Raw genomic sequence first — 18,994 nt, forward strand, 5'->3', positions numbered from 1 at the left:
TGGTCAATATTAACCAAAATAAAGATCCTGTAGATATTATCTGACAAAATAGCATTGAAGCCAAAAATATTGGAGAGTAAAAGATTATTGCTTAATGAAAAAATGGTACAGCTGATGAGAATGTAAAATGTTACACTTTCATGACTCTAATAACATAGTCTAAAAACGTAAACATGCAAAATCTACGAGACATATAATGAGGGATAGCTATAAACACATCCAAAACTTTGGAAGGTTTTGGGGCACCATGCTGAGAAAATGGATGTATCAAGAAACAAGAAAGGTAAGAGTGACTTGAAAAAAATGATGAAACACTAGCAAAACGTGAAGGCCAAAGCTAAAGTGGTAACTTAGAAGAAAATACCTAATTGTAAATGCTTATGTAAGAAGAAAGTAATAGCTATAAATTTGGAAGCAAAGCCTTTAACTTAAAAAATTTGAAAACACAAACATAAATGCAAAATGAAAAGAATAAAATAATGCAGATGAAAGCAGATCTTATTTACATAGGAAAGGTACAAATAAAACATATTTCTAAAATGTAAAAGACAATATTTGGAGAGCATTATTCAAAAAAAAGAAAGCACAACAAGCAATTTTAAGAGACAAAGGGGACTGCCTATAAGAATGTTAGGTGAAACTAAATACACAATCATATTTAAAAACCTCTATGATGATGAAACTTTTCATAAATAAGTATGTCATTCGAACAGCTGTATAGACAACATCACTTTTATGGCAAAACTTTGAAAGCACTGTCAGGAAGATTCAGAATAAGAAAAAGGTCATCACTTTCAACTTTGTTCCAGGAATCCTAAAGACAGCAGGAAAGGTGGGGAAGTGAGAGATGAATAAGAGGGTACAAGTATTGGAAAAGAAGAGAAAAAGTTATGCAATTTATAGAGGAGATAATTGCATGCATAATCAAAGCAAAGCTACAGGTAAATTCCTGTTATTGATGAGAGTTTATAAGATTGCACAATACAAAATTCAATTGCACTTCTCTGGCAACAAACAGAAAATACGATTTTAAGAAAAAACTTTTACAAAATAAAAATTCATAATATTTTGTAATAAATGCAATAGGTAATTAAGACTTTTATGGAGAAAAATAATGTTTTGTATAAACCTATTGAAATGCTAGTACAATCTTAGTCATTTGTTCACTGCTATATAACTTACACTAGAGTAGTCTGCAAACATATTTGTGTTAGCCAGCTTCCCATTGCTGTGGTAAAATACCTGAGAAAATGAACCCAAAGGAGAATAGATTTATTCTGGCTCAGTGATGTTTCAGATGTTTTAGTCTCTGGCCTCTTGGTTCCATTGTTTCTAGGCCCATGGTGAAGCAAGAGGTGGAACAGAATGGTTCGCCTAGGACATATGACAGTGATGGGGGAAAGGAAGGAGCTAGGACAAGATACAGACCCCAAGCACCTCCTCCATTCATTTAGTTCCTCTCCTAGGTTTCCATAATTTCCCAATAGCCTATCAAATTCATCCATCAATGGATTAATCCACTAATGAAGCCTTCTCAGTCCAGTCACTTCCAAAAAGTAAACCAAGCTCTCAACACAAGAGCCTTGAAGGAACTTTCAGTTCTAAACCATAAAAATAGTAGATGTTCAACAAATATTTCTAGTAAATTAATGAAAGATATAAAAACACAACAAAAGCATCTTAATTTTTCTCCTGATCTATAGAATCATTTCAGTTATGGCTTAACACAACTATGTTTTATGGAACTTGATAAGGTAATTCCGAAACATATTATTAGTAAGAGAAAAGAACAAAATGAAAGATGTTCCTGAGGTACAAGGAAGGGCCACTTGTTAAAAAAGACGTGAAGAATTATTACAAAGCTTCAGCTTTTCCACTCCTTTGGGTGCATCTTCAGCATCAGATGCACAGATCTTTCATAGTTTTTCCCTGAGATCGCAACTCTTTTGGACAGCACTCACACCAAGAGGTCCAGGGAACTTGTCTCTTATGGGCAATAGTTGCTTTCTGATGTTGTTAAACTTAGGCTTTCCTCTTCTTCAAATGGGTTTGGTCTTTCAAGTCTTTCAGAGCCTTTGTAACTTATCACTTGACTCTTTGATAGCCCCACTATTGAACTACTTAGCACAAACTCTAGTTTTAAAGACTGAATTAACAATGATGATGCAGAAAGGAACCTAACTACACAAAAAAAATCCATAGGAGAACTGAAACTTCAGCACATTAAAATGTAGATATTCTGCTTATCAAAAAACTTGAAAAGACAATACAAATGAAAGAAGATATTTGTGACACATATGAATGGTTAGTACCCAAATATGTATAAACATTGTGCAATAAGCCAAGTTAAGAACAAAATAAGCAAAAGTCATAGACAAAAGAATTCTGACAGAAAATTTGAGTGGCCTACAAACATGAACACATGCTTCACTTTATTAGCAATCAGGAAAATGCAAATTAAAATAATGATGAGTTATTTCATACTCATCAGACAGGAAAAAAATTTAATTTGACAGAATTAACTGCTGACAAGTGTGAGGAACACCCTGGAAATAATTATACAGTGCTGAAAAGAGGACAAATCTTTAGAAGAGAGGAAGACGATTTAACACTATTCAGTAAAAATGAGATGGCATGTACCCTTTGCCCAATATTTCCTAATTTTGAGGTACATAGTTTAAAAGTCCTCTATAAACACAACAAAAATGCATGTAATATTATTACTTTAAAAACACAGCAACGGCAGAAAAAAATCAGATAAATGGCATTTAAAAATGACTCCATAAATAAGGAAGTATTCACAAATTGGAATAAAATACAGCAAATAAAGTAATGATTTCCAGCCACAGTCAATAGCATGAATGGAGCTCAGGAAGAAAATGCTGAGTAGTAAAGGGAAATCATAAAATAATATGGTAGGAATTTATTTTAAGTAGGACTAAACTTTTAAAATGTGCAATTAAATAAAATTGTTTAATGATTCAAAGATGTGGTATAAACTATTGAGAAGAGTCAAGGAGTACTAACAAAGCAGCAACTTCTAGCAAAGGTCACCTCTGAGAGAATTATATGGCTAGGAATAAGAGGAGCAGTTAGGAAGTTTTAAGGTCATATTATTATAACTGCTTTCTGAGTTACCTCTTTTAAAGAACTATCAAAACTTAATTGTAAAAGTTACAGTATCAGAATACAGAACTCTGTCCCTGAAATTTATTTTCCTTGTTTGTTAGTATGATATAGCCTAATAGGTTTACTTATTTTCAAGAGTCAACATCTCATTACTTGTGGGATTGCCGTCATGACTAGAAGAAGGTTTATCATTAGGTGAATGATTTGTCTCCACATATTAAGAAAGAGTCACAATTTCAGGGATAACCTTTTATCATTTTGTTTACTAATACTACTTCTAAATAAGTAGCATTTAGGTTTTTATTAAAATGCCTGAAGTTCTATGTTGGAAAACCGGAAATTATTTATGTTTGGCAGAGAAATTTCCTCTATTGCTATTCTTTCTGAAATGTCTGCCTTTTCTAACATATCTTCCCCCTGCAGTTACCTTGCAGGCAACTGAACCAGCGTTTCTTCTCAAAACAGAACAAAATAACATGCATATCAAAGGGTCTTTAACTGAACTGGCATTTATTTAATACAAGGTTATTTCCTAATACATATATAACCATGTTAAAGAATATGCATAAGGATCTCACAATAGAAAATTCTTTCAGAATCAATTGGAATCATAAAACTGCCCATTCCATTGGAATAAAAGTGAAAAGGGTAAACTCCTGTAGTGTTAGACATTGGAGGGCAATAACCCACTTCAGGATATGCATTTTCAAAAACTATAACCTAGCACAGTACTGGCATGCTTTAACAATGAACTTCTGGTTACATGTGGAAATTGGAATGTATATACTTCTTCATTTTTCCCTAAACTTCACCAAACACAAAATGCCCCATCTGTATAATCATGTAAAGTTGCAACATATAAATCAAGAGTGTTTGTAATTGTTTGAGCCAAAAATAACACTTAAAAAGCTCAGAAGTCAGTGATTTAAACCTGACTTAGATTTAAGATATGCTTACCTGGAGCCAAAACTTGCACAGGTGCCAGACAGTGCAGTTTTGAAAACTCATAGAATGTTTAGAGGACTCAGAATGATCAAGGGATTGAAAAATACTTCTTATAAAAGGTTAAAGGAACAGGGTTATAATGTTTTGAAAAAAGAAGAAGAAAAAGAAGAAGAAGAAAACCTAGCAGTTCTCTTTAGATTCAATTCATCTAATCTTGTAGAGACCCAGGGAATATGCTGATACTTTACTGAATAAGGCATTTGTACTGTGGATTTCCAGAAAACATATCAGACTTAAACTAGAGGGTCAGAGAGCATAGGTTCAGAATGAAAAGTTTTCCAGTAAATTTCCCTTACATGTGCTAAACGGAAAGCAGCTCCTTCAAAAAAAAAAAATAGTTCACTACCCTGTGAATGTTCAATGGGAATTTATATTTGAGGACTATCATAACTATTTCCTTGATCTCTTTTAACTCACACTACACACAGCCATCAAAAGCCATAGTGTTAATACATAAGACATTACAATGTCATTTTCTTGTCCTACTCTTTTTTAAAGGACACTTGTGATCATCTGAGTTGGTCTTCTTAATTTTTATTGTGATGAAATGTATGTAACACGTAATACAAGCCCCTACCTTAATTATTTTAAATGGTACAATTCAGTAGTATTTAATATTCATGATATTGCTTGATAATCTCTACTGTCTAGTTCCAGAAGATTTTTATTATCCCAAAAGAAAAAACATGCCCAATAAGCTCATTCTCCATTTGACTCTCCACCTAACTTCTTGTCTCTTTAGACTTAGCTATTCATAATATTATCATATAAATGGAATCATATGTTCTGTGGCCTTTTGCGTCTGATGTTGTTCACTTAGAATAATAGTTTTAAGGATCAGCCATGTGCTATTATGTAACAGTATTTCAGAAGTTTTTTTTTAAAGAACAGTATTCTGATGTATGTTTGCACCACACTGTGCTTATTCATTCACTAGTTGGTGGACATTTTTATGGTTTCCACATTCTGGCTATTGTGAACAGTGCTGCTATGAATATCTATGCACAAGTTTTTGTTTGAACACTGTGTTTTGACCCTTTTGACTGTGTATCTAGAAGTGGAATTGTTTGGTCAGATGGCAATTTTACATTTTACTTATGGAAGAACTGCTTCCCATAGTAACTGGACCATTTCATTTTCCCATCCTCAGTGTGTGAAAGTTACAATTTTTCCACATCTTTATTGACAGTTATTTTTAGATGTAGAATTATTGTAGCCATACTAATGAATGCAAAGTGGTATATCATTATAGCTTTGATTGAAATTTCCAACGATATTGAGCATTTTTTCGTGTGTATGTTTGTCACTTGTATACCTTCTTTGAAAAAATGCTCATTGAATTATGTTGCTTATTTATTGCCTGGGTTGTTTTTATTGGTGGATCTATAAATATTCTTTATACTTTCTGGATCATAGACCCAGATATAGGATTTGCAAATCTTTTCTACAAGTCTATAGGTTATCTTTAACTCTTTTGATTGTGTCCTTTGATGCACAAAAGTTTTTAATATTGGTAAAGTCTAATCTGTCTATTTCTTTGGTTGCTTCTGGTTTTAGTGTCATATCTTTAAAAAGCCAATGTAAAATACAGTCAATGAAGATTTACCTTTATTTTCTTCTAAAAGTTTTATAGCTTTAGGTCTTATCTTTAGGTGTTTGATCCATTTTGAGTTGCTTTTTATTCCTAGTGTAAAAAAGTGTCCAACATGTTATTTTCTATATAGATTTCCAGTTGTTCCAGCATCATTTATTGAAAAGACTATCCTTTACCCAATTATGGTCTTGTTATATTTGTCAAATATCATTTGGTTATTGTTTTTTTCCTGTGTTTTCAAGTCTATTTCATTGATTTATATCTATTTTTATACTAGTGTCACAGTTCAGATTACTGTAGTTGTATAGAGTTTTACAACTGATAAGTGTGATTTCTCCATTTGTTGTTCTTTTCAATATTGTCTGGTTATTCAGGGTGCCTTCAATCTTGTATAAAATGTTAGGATCAGCTTTTCATTTATGTTTAAAGACCACTGGATTTTGACAGAGATTTCTCTGATACTATAAATTATTTTGAGAGTACTGCCATTTAACAATATTAAGTTTTCCAACCATGAACATGGGATGACTTTCCATTATTTAGTCTTTTAAAATTTCTTCTAGTGATTTTTTATACTCTTTAGCATACAACTTTTATACTTTCATAAATTTTTTATATATTTTCTTCTTTGTGATGCTATTATAAATGAAATTGCCTTCTATATTTCCTTTTTGGATCATTTGCCAATGGTTTATAGAAATATAGCTCTGCTTAGGATAGACATGGGGACACACATATAGGACATACATGATCCAGGAGATGCTTATCGACCAAGAGACAATTTTTCAGAACCTTACCACCTATGGCATAACTCTGGACTATCTCCAAGTCTTGAATATCTAAATGGAAGCATGCCTGAATCCAGTCCATGTGTGCTGTATCTTGTGGGGCTAGAAAATCTAGTATTCCTTCTTAACTTTTCTTTAGCTTGAGTATCCAATGAATTATCTTCTTTCCACCAATTTACACTCCTTAATTTAGTATTAGGTGAATGAGGGACAAGTACACTAGGCTACATATAAATAAGAAGCAAACCCACATGATCTATTATGCAAAAACATTCCAAAAACATCCCAGAATGAGTCAGACTTATCTATATCTTCCCTGGCCTTTATCAGACTATGAACCAAACACAATCAAATTTTGAAGTAGAGGCTTGGATTGTCTGCCATTCTTCTCTCCCAAATGATATTAGTAAGGCTTTTTAGTTTGTTGAAAATACAGTTTCCACCTGCCCCATGCCTGGCTCTCTATGGCTTTGGTTAAGTCAATTACTCTCTCTAGACACACTTTTCACCTAAGTTGAATAAAGCAATTGAACTATGATTGTCTATATGTTCAATTAAATAGACATCCTTCCCAATTTCAAAGGGAATTAGTGTAAACTTTAATGCTGCTTTTGCTCTATTAGCAAACCAGTTTTCACCACAGTATGTTCTTTTTGTGATAGAATATTTGGAGAATATATCACATGCTTCCTTTCTAAGACCTTTGGCTAATATTAGTTCAAACTACTTTTATTTTGCCCTTGAGATAGATTCACCTAAATAATATTTTCCTTGCTAACCTCAACAACCTGACACAGTATATTACTTTTTGAGTCACTGTCCTCTTTTTCATTTCCAATATTTTCTTAGCCATATCTTTAAGAAAAGTCTTTTGTAAAGTCACACTGACTTTTGCTAGCTCTTTATTTTCTTTTCTTTGAAAATTGTAAAGTATTGTGGTTCTGTTATGGTGCTCTAACTCTCTGCTGCAGAGATTTGACTCCCATCTGTATTAATTTTCTTTTTTCCTCTCTTTCTTAAACAGCATGGGTATTCAGTCTAAAAATCCATGTGGTTGCTTTCTTTTTATCTGATTCTGATACAGAGAGGCCTAATGGTTTTTCCTTACCAATTGGTTATAAAATCTTTAACAGTAACACCAGGCTAAATGATCTTGAGAGAGATAAGTTAGAAGAGAAATCAAAATGGGTGGCTACCATTGTCTTTAAGAACTTTTTTTTAGGAAAAAAAATAGTGTTCATCAACTTTTTGCCACAGAATGGGAACTTTCTTAATTTTAAAGAATAATACAAGCTATATATTTCATGATACTTTAGTGTATACTCTAAAAAATTATTAATCTCCTAGAAGGTTACTGTTTAAGAACAACACATGGAAGACAGATGAATGTTAATATTTTATGTATACACAAGTTCTTATAACATTCCAACTTTAGTGCACAGAGATGAAGTCTATGTTTCATTATTGTTTAAAATGGGTGAAATGACAAGAAGAAATCCAACTCCCCAGAAATCTGAAATAGAGAAAGAAAAATAGCAGTAGAAGAAGTAAGAATTATGATGATAATGATCAGCATCATTTAAATGGTTATTTCTACTTAACCCCTTGCTACGTGCTTGGAATTAACACCTCATGTGCATTGTTTTCTTGATCCTCACAAAAACCCTAAGGACATATGTTGTATACTATGTACATGTTATAAATAAGAAAACTGAGCACTGTGGGGGGTTTTGTATACTTTTCAGGGTCACATAGCCAATTAGTAGTAAAGTTGGGAATTCTATATGAATTCTCACACCAGAAAACAAACATTTAGGCATTTCTCCCATTCTGGAAAGGAACAAAAGAAATAAAAAAGCAGTTCCTTAAAAAGCAATAGCAGAAAATGCATAGATATGAGGTGAATATAATAAGCTATAAATCCATACAAAAATGGGCAAAATTTAAGAAGCTAGTTATTGTTCATTTATTAACAACTCTGAGTAATGATTTTTGTGAATAGCTTTTACCATATAACTAGTGTGGCTAGTAAGGATATAAAGTTTAATGATATATGAGAGTCTTGATTAAATGGAACTGTTTAGCATCATTGATCTACTAGAATACATGAGCTTTTCCACCAATGTGTAGAATTGTCTAGCTACCTCTCTCATGCAAGTATTCTGTGGTCCACAGGAAACCATGGTTAAGTTTGTACTTAATGAACTTCCAGTTTCTAAAGTACCTAATTCCCAGTCTTGCCATAAGACACAATTTTTTTCTCAATGTCCCAATCCAACTTAGTTTCTATTCTGAACCTGTAGTCTAAAATAAATGGAGAGGAGGCATTAAAATAGTAAATAGATAAATTCAATGATGAAAAAACAAAAAAGAAAGTTATGAAAACGAGAATTGATCAGAGCAAAAAATGTGAAGAAAAAAAGTAGTTTTTTTTTTTTAGCAGAGAGGAAGCAATACATTTTTAAAAGGTAAAGACAGTTCTGAAATAAAATACTGTACAACCAGAATGAGTGAAGTCTCAGTAGCAAAAGACCTAGGGATTCTATGTCTGATCCTACCTTAAAAACTGGGCCAAAAGTGAGTGAAAGGAGAAAGGTAGGACAATTGACCTGATCTTTCTTTTAATGAAGAAGTGTTTTCTATAAAGGGCAAAAAAAGGTGATACACACACTCTGCAAAAGAAAAGTGTGATGTATCAATCTAGTTGGAGAAGCAGAGGTCTTCATCAAATGCCCAGAAATTGGGAAGTACATGGGAATAGGGGGGAAGTAAAAATTCCAATCTTGCAAAAGACTAGCCTGTATCCACAGCAAGTGTATAGAGTCTTCGTAATATTTATGAACAGCAATGCTATTAATTCTAAAGTTAAGTACAATGTAATACATTTATTTAGCCAGTAGTTTCCTTCAGGAAACACTGGGATAAAAACATCTGACACTATCTATCCAAGTTGTTTCGGGGTCTGGCCACTTTGAGAGATTGTTGAGTAGGATATGAATGGGGTGGACAAGAAAAGATATTGGCTAAAATGTTGATGATAGAATCAAGGTCTGGAACAGAGATTCAAAGATCTATATATCTCTTTTCTATTCATTAATTTGTTCCAAAATAAACATACTTGTTTCTACATGTTGCTATTGGTAAGTAGGACAAACATGCAGTATTAATAACCAAAATTAGAAAGTGAGCTAGGTATATTTTTATAATAAGGATCTCTATTAGGTGAATATTACATTCACCTAAAATTTAACAATAAAATTAAACAGTAATTGATTTTTCTTTATTCCCTCTTTCTTCCGCCCTTTGCCTCATCCCTCCTCCTTCTCTCTCTTCTTCACACTTAAAGCCAATTATACAGTAACATCTACTATTTCCTTTCTCCAAATATTAAACTATTTTAAAATAAGATTTGGGGGATATCTTGGAAAATGAAGAATACTTACATAAAGTTACAATTTTAGGGTACATTCTTTTCACAGTTCTACTTCTAATGCTAACCTCTCAATAATGCCAACATAACCCCAAAACACAAGTGTTTGTCTCTCAGAAGAATAAGTTTATGACCAAGTTGTCTTCTTTCTCCCTAGATTTTGCATAAGATTCTTAAACACTACATAAATAGGAGTGATTTAATTAAAAACTTGAAGAAATGTGTTACTGTTAATTGAATTCTTCCTACAGTTACCTTTGCACACCAATGTTAATAAAACTCCAGTTCAAAGTGGATGAGTTTGGGGAATTGAGATAGCTATTTATTTCCTTACCTGAGATGCAAAGATAATCTTCCCAGTAAAATAAAGAGCTCAATTAGGAGCGTTCTCATTTGTAGCTATTGATCAAGTTTACACAAACGGCTAGGATTTCTAACCAAACAACTAGGAGGTTCAAAGGCCATTAAACAAGGTCAAGTGAGTGAGAAAGGGAAACACTTCTTTGCATTTTGAAAGCCTTTCACCTGTGGAGTAGATAATGGACTTGCTCCTCTTCAGAGCTGGGCTCTGCTTTCCGCCCCTTAGCTGGCTCTCTCGCCCTTCCCCCACCCGCTGAACATCCCTGTTTGGTATCTCTCGGTATTACCAAGCTATAAATTGCCCGAGAGCTTACAGACAATCAGGTCACCACGGCTGTCACTAGGGAAAAGCTTCTTACTTCCGAGCAGAGCAGAATAGCTCAGCTGGGAAGAGAGGAAGGAGGGAGGAAACCTAGGTTTTATCGTCACTGCGCTGGCATGGGGTGGAGAGAGATGGGGGAGGGGGCTAGTGCAAAAACCGAGAAGATGGAAAAAGCATCTCTAACAATGTCGTACTTGACCCAAGTCTGCAAACTTATTGGTCGCTGCAGCGGAAACTCCCAGCGCGCTCTCCACCTCCCAGCAGCGGCTGCTGGGTGGAGTCGCGCTCCGGCCCCACCTTGGGAGGGAGTCTCCCTGCCTGTGGTCCACCGCGCCCTTCCCCCGAAGTCTCCAGGCATCTGACAGCCCCGACACCTGGCAGAACCGTATCATCGACCTCTGGTAGCCCCGAGGGCCACCTCTGTGTGGCTCAGCTTGAGAACACTTGTGCGGAATCCTTCCATAGCTCCACCCGGCCCTGCTTTCCCAACTCCACCGGGTCAAATAGCCAAAGACAAACTTCTGCCTCTCTCTTCCCGGCTCCCACCTTTTCCACCAGGAGCCCCCACTCGCATCGAAACTCCGAGGGCGCTGTGGCAGTCTGGGCATGCTCAGTACCAGAGCAGGTTTTGATGGAAAGTATTAAAAAAAAAAAAAAGCTTTGTATTATGCTGTCTCCTTATCCTGTGCATATCGGCTTACTGAACAGGTTGCGGACATCCCTGAGCTGCCCACGGGATGTGTTGTGCCCTTGAGTGAGTCTCCTTGGGATCAGTTCCCCCCTTAGTTCACCCCCTCCCCCAGCCCTCCTCAGCCCCCCTCCTCAGGTCCCTGTCCGCTGTGGGGATGGAGCGACACTAACAGAACTGGGATGGGCGATGTTGGCTGAGCGATCCACCTATTATTAGTGCTCCCGGATTGGTTCCTTGGTGTAGCGTACCCCGGGTGGAACCAATCAGGCTGCCGGGGCTGGGAGATGATGGGCGGCCGCCTCCTCACTGGAGGGATTCCTGGAGAAGCTGCAGTGTGGGGATGCTCTAGACCGAGTACGGCCCCCAGTGTCTTTCCATCTCCTCCTTCTGCAGCGGCCGCAGCGGCAGTTAGCAGTGGCAACTTGAGGCTGCACCCCGGGCCAGCCCCCAGGGTGGTACTCATCCGAGAGGGGCTCAGCGCCCCGAAGGGGTGTGTATAGGGTGGGGACGGCCAGCTGGGACTAGCTGGTGGCCCTGGAAAGCCTCCTGCACACTCACACCCACACACCCCTTTTGTGTTGCAGGCTGCCCCTCGGAGAGCGGAGGAGGCAGCCGAGAGTACGCGTGTGCCTCGCATCGGTCCGCGCCGGGAGAGCAGTGGGGACCCAGACCCGCACCACCTCCTGGTCCTCCCATCAGGTAAGGCAGCCGAACTGACTGGCAACGCGGCCACCTCGACTGCGCCTTTGCGCTTGAATCCGCCTGAAAGATCTTCTAGGTACACTTGGGTTTTGGTGGTGTGAGACCTAGGGAGGGATCTTCGGGTGGCCTATTGTGAGGAACAGGAGACCACATGTGCATCTCCTGGAAAAGCACTTTGCAGAGCGCGGAGCCTGGAGTTGATATTGGGCAGCCCCCATCTTCTTGCTTCCTCTTCTCCCATTCTCTCTCCTCAGTCCTCCATCCCCAATCTCATCTCATCTCATCTCATCTCTTCTCTTCTCTTCTCTTCTCTTCTTTCTCTTCTCTCTTCTCTTCTCTTCTCTTCTCTTCTCTTCTCTTCTCTTCTCTTCTCTTCTCTTCTCTTCTCTTCTCTTCTCTTCTCTTCTTCTCTCTCTCTCTCTCTCTCTCTCTCTCTCTCTCTCTCTCTCTCTCTCTCTCTCTCTCTCTCTCTCTCTCTCTCTCTCTCCCCCTCTCCCTCTCATTCTCTCCCACTTCTCCCCCTTCCCCCACACACACTCACAGGGTTTTTTTCCCTGAAGAAGATTGCCTTAGCAAAGAAAAGAAAGATTTCTTTCTGTGGGATGGGGAGGAGGAGTACAAGATAGAATACAACCCTCTGTGAAAATTAGAGTACAGGAGGCAATTAAACTGAATAAGGAATTGAAGGAATTGAACTGAATGAGGGAGAAAGTAGACAAGCCATCCAGCTCCTGCTATCAAAGGAAGCTTCAAGTTTGACTTGATCTCCTCCTTGTGAGAGGCTATGTCTCTCACTTGATCCCTTCAAATGGAACGAAAATAAACCGACAATCCAACCCACTTTCAACTGCTTAATTGCTGTTGCTTTTAAGTACCAGCCATCTGACTTTCCCTGTTTCCATCTGTCCTGTGGGGCTGACTGTTTGGTATTGTACATCAGTGTTACTGTCTGAACTTTGAGAGATTCTTGAGTTTAGAGGAACAATTAAAATGAATTATTACTTTCTTGGCATTCTTTGATGTGGCCTTTATTTTGGGCGGCAAAAAATGACAAAGTTTCAAAGCAGTTGTAAGTGACACCAGTACTATCAGGGGGCTTAGAATTCTACTTTGAGGAAGCTAATCTTCTAGTTAGCTTTGTGTACATTTTGATATTCACTTCTCAAATATTAACACCTTGATGAAATAAAGCAACTTTAACTGTTGTGTTCAAGCTACTTTTGTATGTGAATTTTCATTTTATTTTACCTTTCTATTATCTACTTACATTTTATGGCCTGGATAGCATGTCTTCCCTTATTTTCTTTTAACTTGAGAGCATCCAATGGATGTAAAATGATGTTTATGCAATTTCAACACTCATTTTAGAAGGCACATGGAAGTCCACTTGGATGAGAATCCTCTTGTATCCAAGCAAAGTTTAGAAAGTAATGGTAGGAAGATAGCCTCCAATTTAAAAAATCTTAAAGAGGAAAACATTTTTGTTCTTATGTTTTGTTGAAAGAAAGAGGCATCAGAACAACAGCATGCTCCTGGGTGCCTGCATTCTAGGTCAAGTAGATAGTACATGATGGACAAATGCTTTGACCACAGCTTCAGCAATCTCTAATTCCATCATCTCTGATATAAGCTTTCTTTTCCTATTATTCAACAGAGACAGCTAAGTGATTACTGTCAGCTGGGATGTGGTAAGGAGAAATGCCTAGTTAGATGTAATAGGAAAGCATTCCAAGTGGGACCTACAGGAGCACAGAGAAGCCAGCAGATGTTAGTACCTCGATAAGTCTTTTCTTTTGATTTATCAGAGAAAATGCCAAGTCTTATTTTTAACTAAATATCCACTAGAGATAAGAGAAGGGAATCTTCTTTCTTAACTCTGCTTCATCTTCCACACTAATCTGCCTATGCCAGGAAGTATTTTTTCATCACTTATCTTTAATGTGTAAGTTTGTACACAAACTTAGAGAAGGGTTAGTTTCATGTACCATCAATTATACTGCTATCATATATTGATATTAATATTGTATATTACTTTCCAAGACCATTTTCCATTTGAGGGTATTATCTCCCTACTTAAACAGAATCATCTGGACACACACAAACACACACACACACACACACACACACATTCTTTCTAGAGCTTTGACACCTAAGTGACTTTTTAAAAAATATAGTGTCTCTGTTGAAAGCTTACTCTTAATGTTTTGAGGTGACACCTTTTGGATAGAAGGACAAAAGGACAATCCCTTAATTACCTCATGTGTATGTACAACTGAACGAACAAGTTCAGACATGAATAGATGTACAAAAGGAAACCAACAGCTTTCCACATGAGCAAAATAAGATTTTGCTTACTTGTTTTTCTACTGTCTTAGGAAAATGTGAAAGTTGTTCTTGGTTTGTAATATTTATTTTCATGACTCTTAAAAATGCTAATTATAGCTATAGCGTGTAAAATGTTTATAAGTATATAGTTTTTCATATACTTCTGAAAAATTAAACCTTGGTATACTGGAAGTCAGAACTGATTCCAATATACAGTGAGTGAATTAAGAAGAGATTTTAAATGATCTATCATAGGAAATCTTAAGAAAATAATTTAGTATCACAATTTTATATAGTCTACATGATTTCTCCCTTTAATAACATGATGTTTTAGAAAATCTTACTGATTTTTCAGACTAAATATGATAAATATATTTGAAAGCATTTTTATGAAATGTGAATACTGAAACTATACAATGGATATTCTAAAGTACCCATTCCTCAACAGCACTGCACAATAAAGAGTTAGTATTTTTGTACCTCATTTCTTAATGGAGAACATTAGTTACTGTATCTGGTCAAATTAGCAGGTAGTTCTAATCAATAAAAATGAAATGGAAAACAGGTATTTACAATCGACAATTTGCATATTAGACTTGTTGCCAACTAAACATAAAACTAGAAAATGGTAGTCTGTCTTAATTATATTTGAAAAATGAACTGTGAGATTAATAAATAATATACAGAATGTGTTAGAAATTTCAAAGTTAATTTGAACTTCCCACTAGCCCAAGAATGGAAATAATATCAATTCATCTGTATTGATGTCAGTATATTAAATCAGTTTAGAGTGAATTCCCAAAACAAGTTTTTAGAGCTATCTAATCTTAAAGAATTCATACTTAATACATACCATTATATGAACCTTAAATACCATCTCTTGTGATTTCCAGGTTATTGGACAGCCAGAAAGTGTTATCGTTAATTCCAATTTAGAGCATAACATTTATTTTCCTAATAATAATGATTAAGTGATTTTTAGGGGGAACAAAAATAAAACACTTTGATTATATAATGGAGAATTTTGGCTTACTATTATAGAAAACCCAGAGCAAAGTTAGACTTTCTGCTGTAGTATAATACAGTTACAGATGCTGCAAGCATTTTGATAGAAATTAATACTTTAGATATCTGATTTACTTGTGATTTTAAAAAAATTAAATGATTTATTTGTCATATATATATCTGTCCTGATTAACATAAGCAATGCTTTCTAGCTGAATTTGTTTTCATTAAAATTGACCAAAGTTATTTAAGCAGGGATAAAGTATGTGGCAGTCTAAATAAATACTTTCAATTTGGATTTAAGATATATATCCATATGTATATACATTTGTATGTGTAGTCACATATGTTCTTAAGTTATGTAACTTTTTAAAGACAAATGAGAAACTAATAGCCAGTAGGTTATAATCTACTGAAACTAGGGGGTACTCATGTAAATGTACTAGTTAAAAAAAAGATGATTGTGTCTTAGGAATGCTTTTAATGGGTCTTTGGTTGAAAGGCCAAGAATACCTAGAAACAATATTAATGGAGGTTTAGATTATTGCTTTCACCAACAGACACCTTTTGTGGTTTTGGGAATAAGTGATTTTTACATATATTATGTTTGAAAAACCTCTCAATGCAAGAAGATGCACCTCTATATACAGCTTAGAAAGTTGAAATCATATTTTCACATGATTTGAACATGATGGGTGATAGTCTCTCTTTCTAAGGCTGTTAGCAGGTATTTCAGCATTTGCGGTAAGGTAAACATGTTATTAATCCTTTTTCATAATTCAATGACATGATCATCATTGCTTTTTGGGTAGGAGGACATGGATTGCTACCTTTACATTTAATTCTTGAAGGACTGATCAATATTTCTAAAAATTTTTTTATAAATTTGATTCTAATCTCTTTATTCAGTATATCCATTTTTGTGAAAAGAAATTAGCCTTTCTAAGCCATTAAAGAAAGCATTTTTCCTTCAGTTTCTCAGCGAGTTTGTGAGGAGCTACTTTTGTATTAACTATAAGATGATCTGTGATAAAATGACATATGAATATTGTTCTACTCATAGGTATTAGTGTGAGAAAATATTTTTAATTATATTGCAAATCTATGCTATTACAAATGAGGGAATATGACATCCTTTCCTCTCTATACACATAAAGCTTTAACTTCTGCTATTTTATTAAAAATAAAAACCTTTACATTAAAGTGTTCCATGAAATATATTGTTATGTTGTAGCAATAATAACAAGAAGAAAGTCATTGCTGTAGTTTTAAATACAGTTTTCAAAGTCCTATTGCAAAGAAGTCTCCTTTTAAAATAACATCTGATTTTCATTAATTTTAAAACAATATTTAAGAAAGTGCTGAAAGAACTGAAACCTCATTTAGAGTCAAAGCAGCACATTTATAATAGTGTTAATAAAGAATTTTCTCCCGTTTCTTTGAAAAATGTAGATTAGATATTTTACACAATTATTTCTCTAATTCATATCATTTTTATATTTAACCTCAAGTTCTAATTGTTGAGAACTAGTTCTACTTCTCTTATGGTTTGTTTTGCCTCTCCAAATACACTTAGTGCTTGGTAGAGCACTCACTGCTTTCCATAATTTAGTAGTAATATAAATGAGAGAAGGTCACAGTTCATCTTTTTTGATTACTATTACTCTAAAAAGACAAAAACCCCACAGATCATTTCTGTAACTGTCTGACTTATATTATGTTTAATACACTAATACCACACATAGGGGAACATTTTGTTTAAAAAAGACCTCTAGAAAATCGTAAATCAGATAAAGATGACAAATGCCCTCTCTTGCTTAACTACTTACACAAAATGAGAGCTGCATGATTTTCATGTACACTGAGAATGGCCTTTATGCTAGTATAAGAATCAGAAGAAATTATTTGGTTAAGATATAATTCACTGAATCTCCTAGCAGCCGTGTCAGACAACATGTCATGACATGTACCAGATATACTTTGTACCTTGCTATAGCAACCAATACTATGCACAAGACATTTAGCTAAGTGTCTCAGTCAGGAATTAATTTTTGATTGAATTATCCATTGAATCAAATCCAGGTGTGGTAGTGAAACTTGGGCTTACCTTGTCTCAGTGGACCTCTTACTCTATTTATGAAATGTAGATTAGTGAATAATTCTAAAATGCCAGAATTTGTATAATTATAATTTTTACCAAGTTGTATGTTATTCTCTGTGATAGATAAATGGGTTTTTTTCCAATTAAAATAATTCAGCTACTTAATCAAGGCTAAAATGCACTCATGAACTCAAAAACAAATACAATAAAAGAGTTTTACATGTAGAACATTCTTGCTCTGCAATTGCTTAAATGAAAAGTGCTGTTTTTGTCCTCCTTCCTCACCCTCCTGACCACAGCAATCATTTCAGACATGTGGGAACAGAGAGGGAAACAGGCAAATCTACCTGAAGCTCTGGTGGAACTTCCTTTGGTGTTCCTCCAGGGCATAACATCGTGCTTTGTCTATGGCTCATTTCCTCCTGGGCCAGCCTCCTTGCATGTCATCCCATGCCTGTCCTGGCGAGGAAGCAGGTAATTGGATTTACTAATTGCTACATTGAGATTCCTTCATTAATATCAAGGCAAAAGCACATGAAAATACTCAGAACATACAGCAGTCAGAAACTCCTACTGACACTTTTAGTATAGGAAGTAGAATCTTATGTAAGTGTTAGGGTCATTGGGAAAATAGCTTTTCTTTCCTGATATTCCTTTTGATTACTCACAAGTGATCTAAGGAAAGTTGAGGCTGTCAAAATATGAATTGGTATAGTATTTTTCTTACTGGACATCACAGAATAAAGTGAAATAATTACAAAAAAGAGCTCCAAATCATACCTCCAAAACTCCATCTGTGTTATGTGATAAAGAACCTTAAATATACATCTATTTCTCCTTATGGTCACAGATAATTGAGAATCTGTTTGGCTTTCTGTGGAATCTCTGAGTATTATTATGAAACATAACATAAAGGCTACTTTTAGGATGAATTACTAATAAAGTGTTTTCAGACATAATTGTATGTGAGTTACCGTACCATGTAAAAAGCAACAGAGCATCACAGCAACAGGTTTCAGTCACTAATGTCTGTTTGGAATTGTGTTCCATCTCCTGGAGGGAGAAGAAGAAAGAGCAAACTGAGTATTATTTTCCCCCATATTCTACAAAATACAATTAGTGGATGGGTCCTTGATTACACCTATGAAATACGGAAATTGCTTGTCTGCTTCATTTGGAGAAAAAAATTCTGAAAATGCTATTTAGACAAATGACTTAGTGGCCTTTGAAGGAAGGACAAGTGGGATAGCAGGTTGTTAAGGCATAGTGAGGCTCCTCTAGCAATTGAGTTTTGAGTTAGCAACATCATTTGGAAGAAAAGTTGACACGATTTCTCAGGAGAAAGACCAGGTAGCAAAGCACTGAAATCTGTTTCTGACTTGGAGTGTCTGCCAAATCCTAGCTTACCAGGCTGGCTTTCTGCTTAATCCCTAGCATTTTCATCAGATTTGATGATTGAATAAAGTGAACCATTGGGCATTAAAGTATATTTCTAGAGCACCAGAACCTCTTCTATAGAAAGAATAACATCACCATCTTAGT

At 35.5% G+C, this 18,994-nt stretch overlaps 1 protein-coding gene across 5 annotated transcripts in view; it reads left to right on the forward strand.

Annotated features, from left to right (window-relative positions):
- Nucleotides 1–11,630: 11,630 nt before the first annotated feature.
- Syt1 (synaptotagmin 1) overlaps nt 11,631–18,994 on the forward strand; it is a 515,891-nt gene continuing 508,527 nt past the window's right edge. Inside the window, exons 1-2 of one of the 5 annotated variants that reach the window (XM_074083998.1) lie at nt 11,631–11,809; nt 11,904–12,018. The gene's annotated coding sequence lies outside the window, so the exon portion shown is untranslated. Of the gene's footprint in view, nt 12,019–18,994 lie in introns of all 5 variants that reach the window. The other 4 variants (XM_074083996.1, XM_074083993.1, XM_074083997.1 and 1 more) reach the window with 4 other exon arrangements.

Source organism: Castor canadensis, chromosome 8, assembly GCF_047511655.1.
Source record: "Castor canadensis chromosome 8, mCasCan1.hap1v2, whole genome shotgun sequence".
NCBI classification, from domain to species: domain Eukaryota; kingdom Metazoa; phylum Chordata; class Mammalia; order Rodentia; family Castoridae; genus Castor; species Castor canadensis.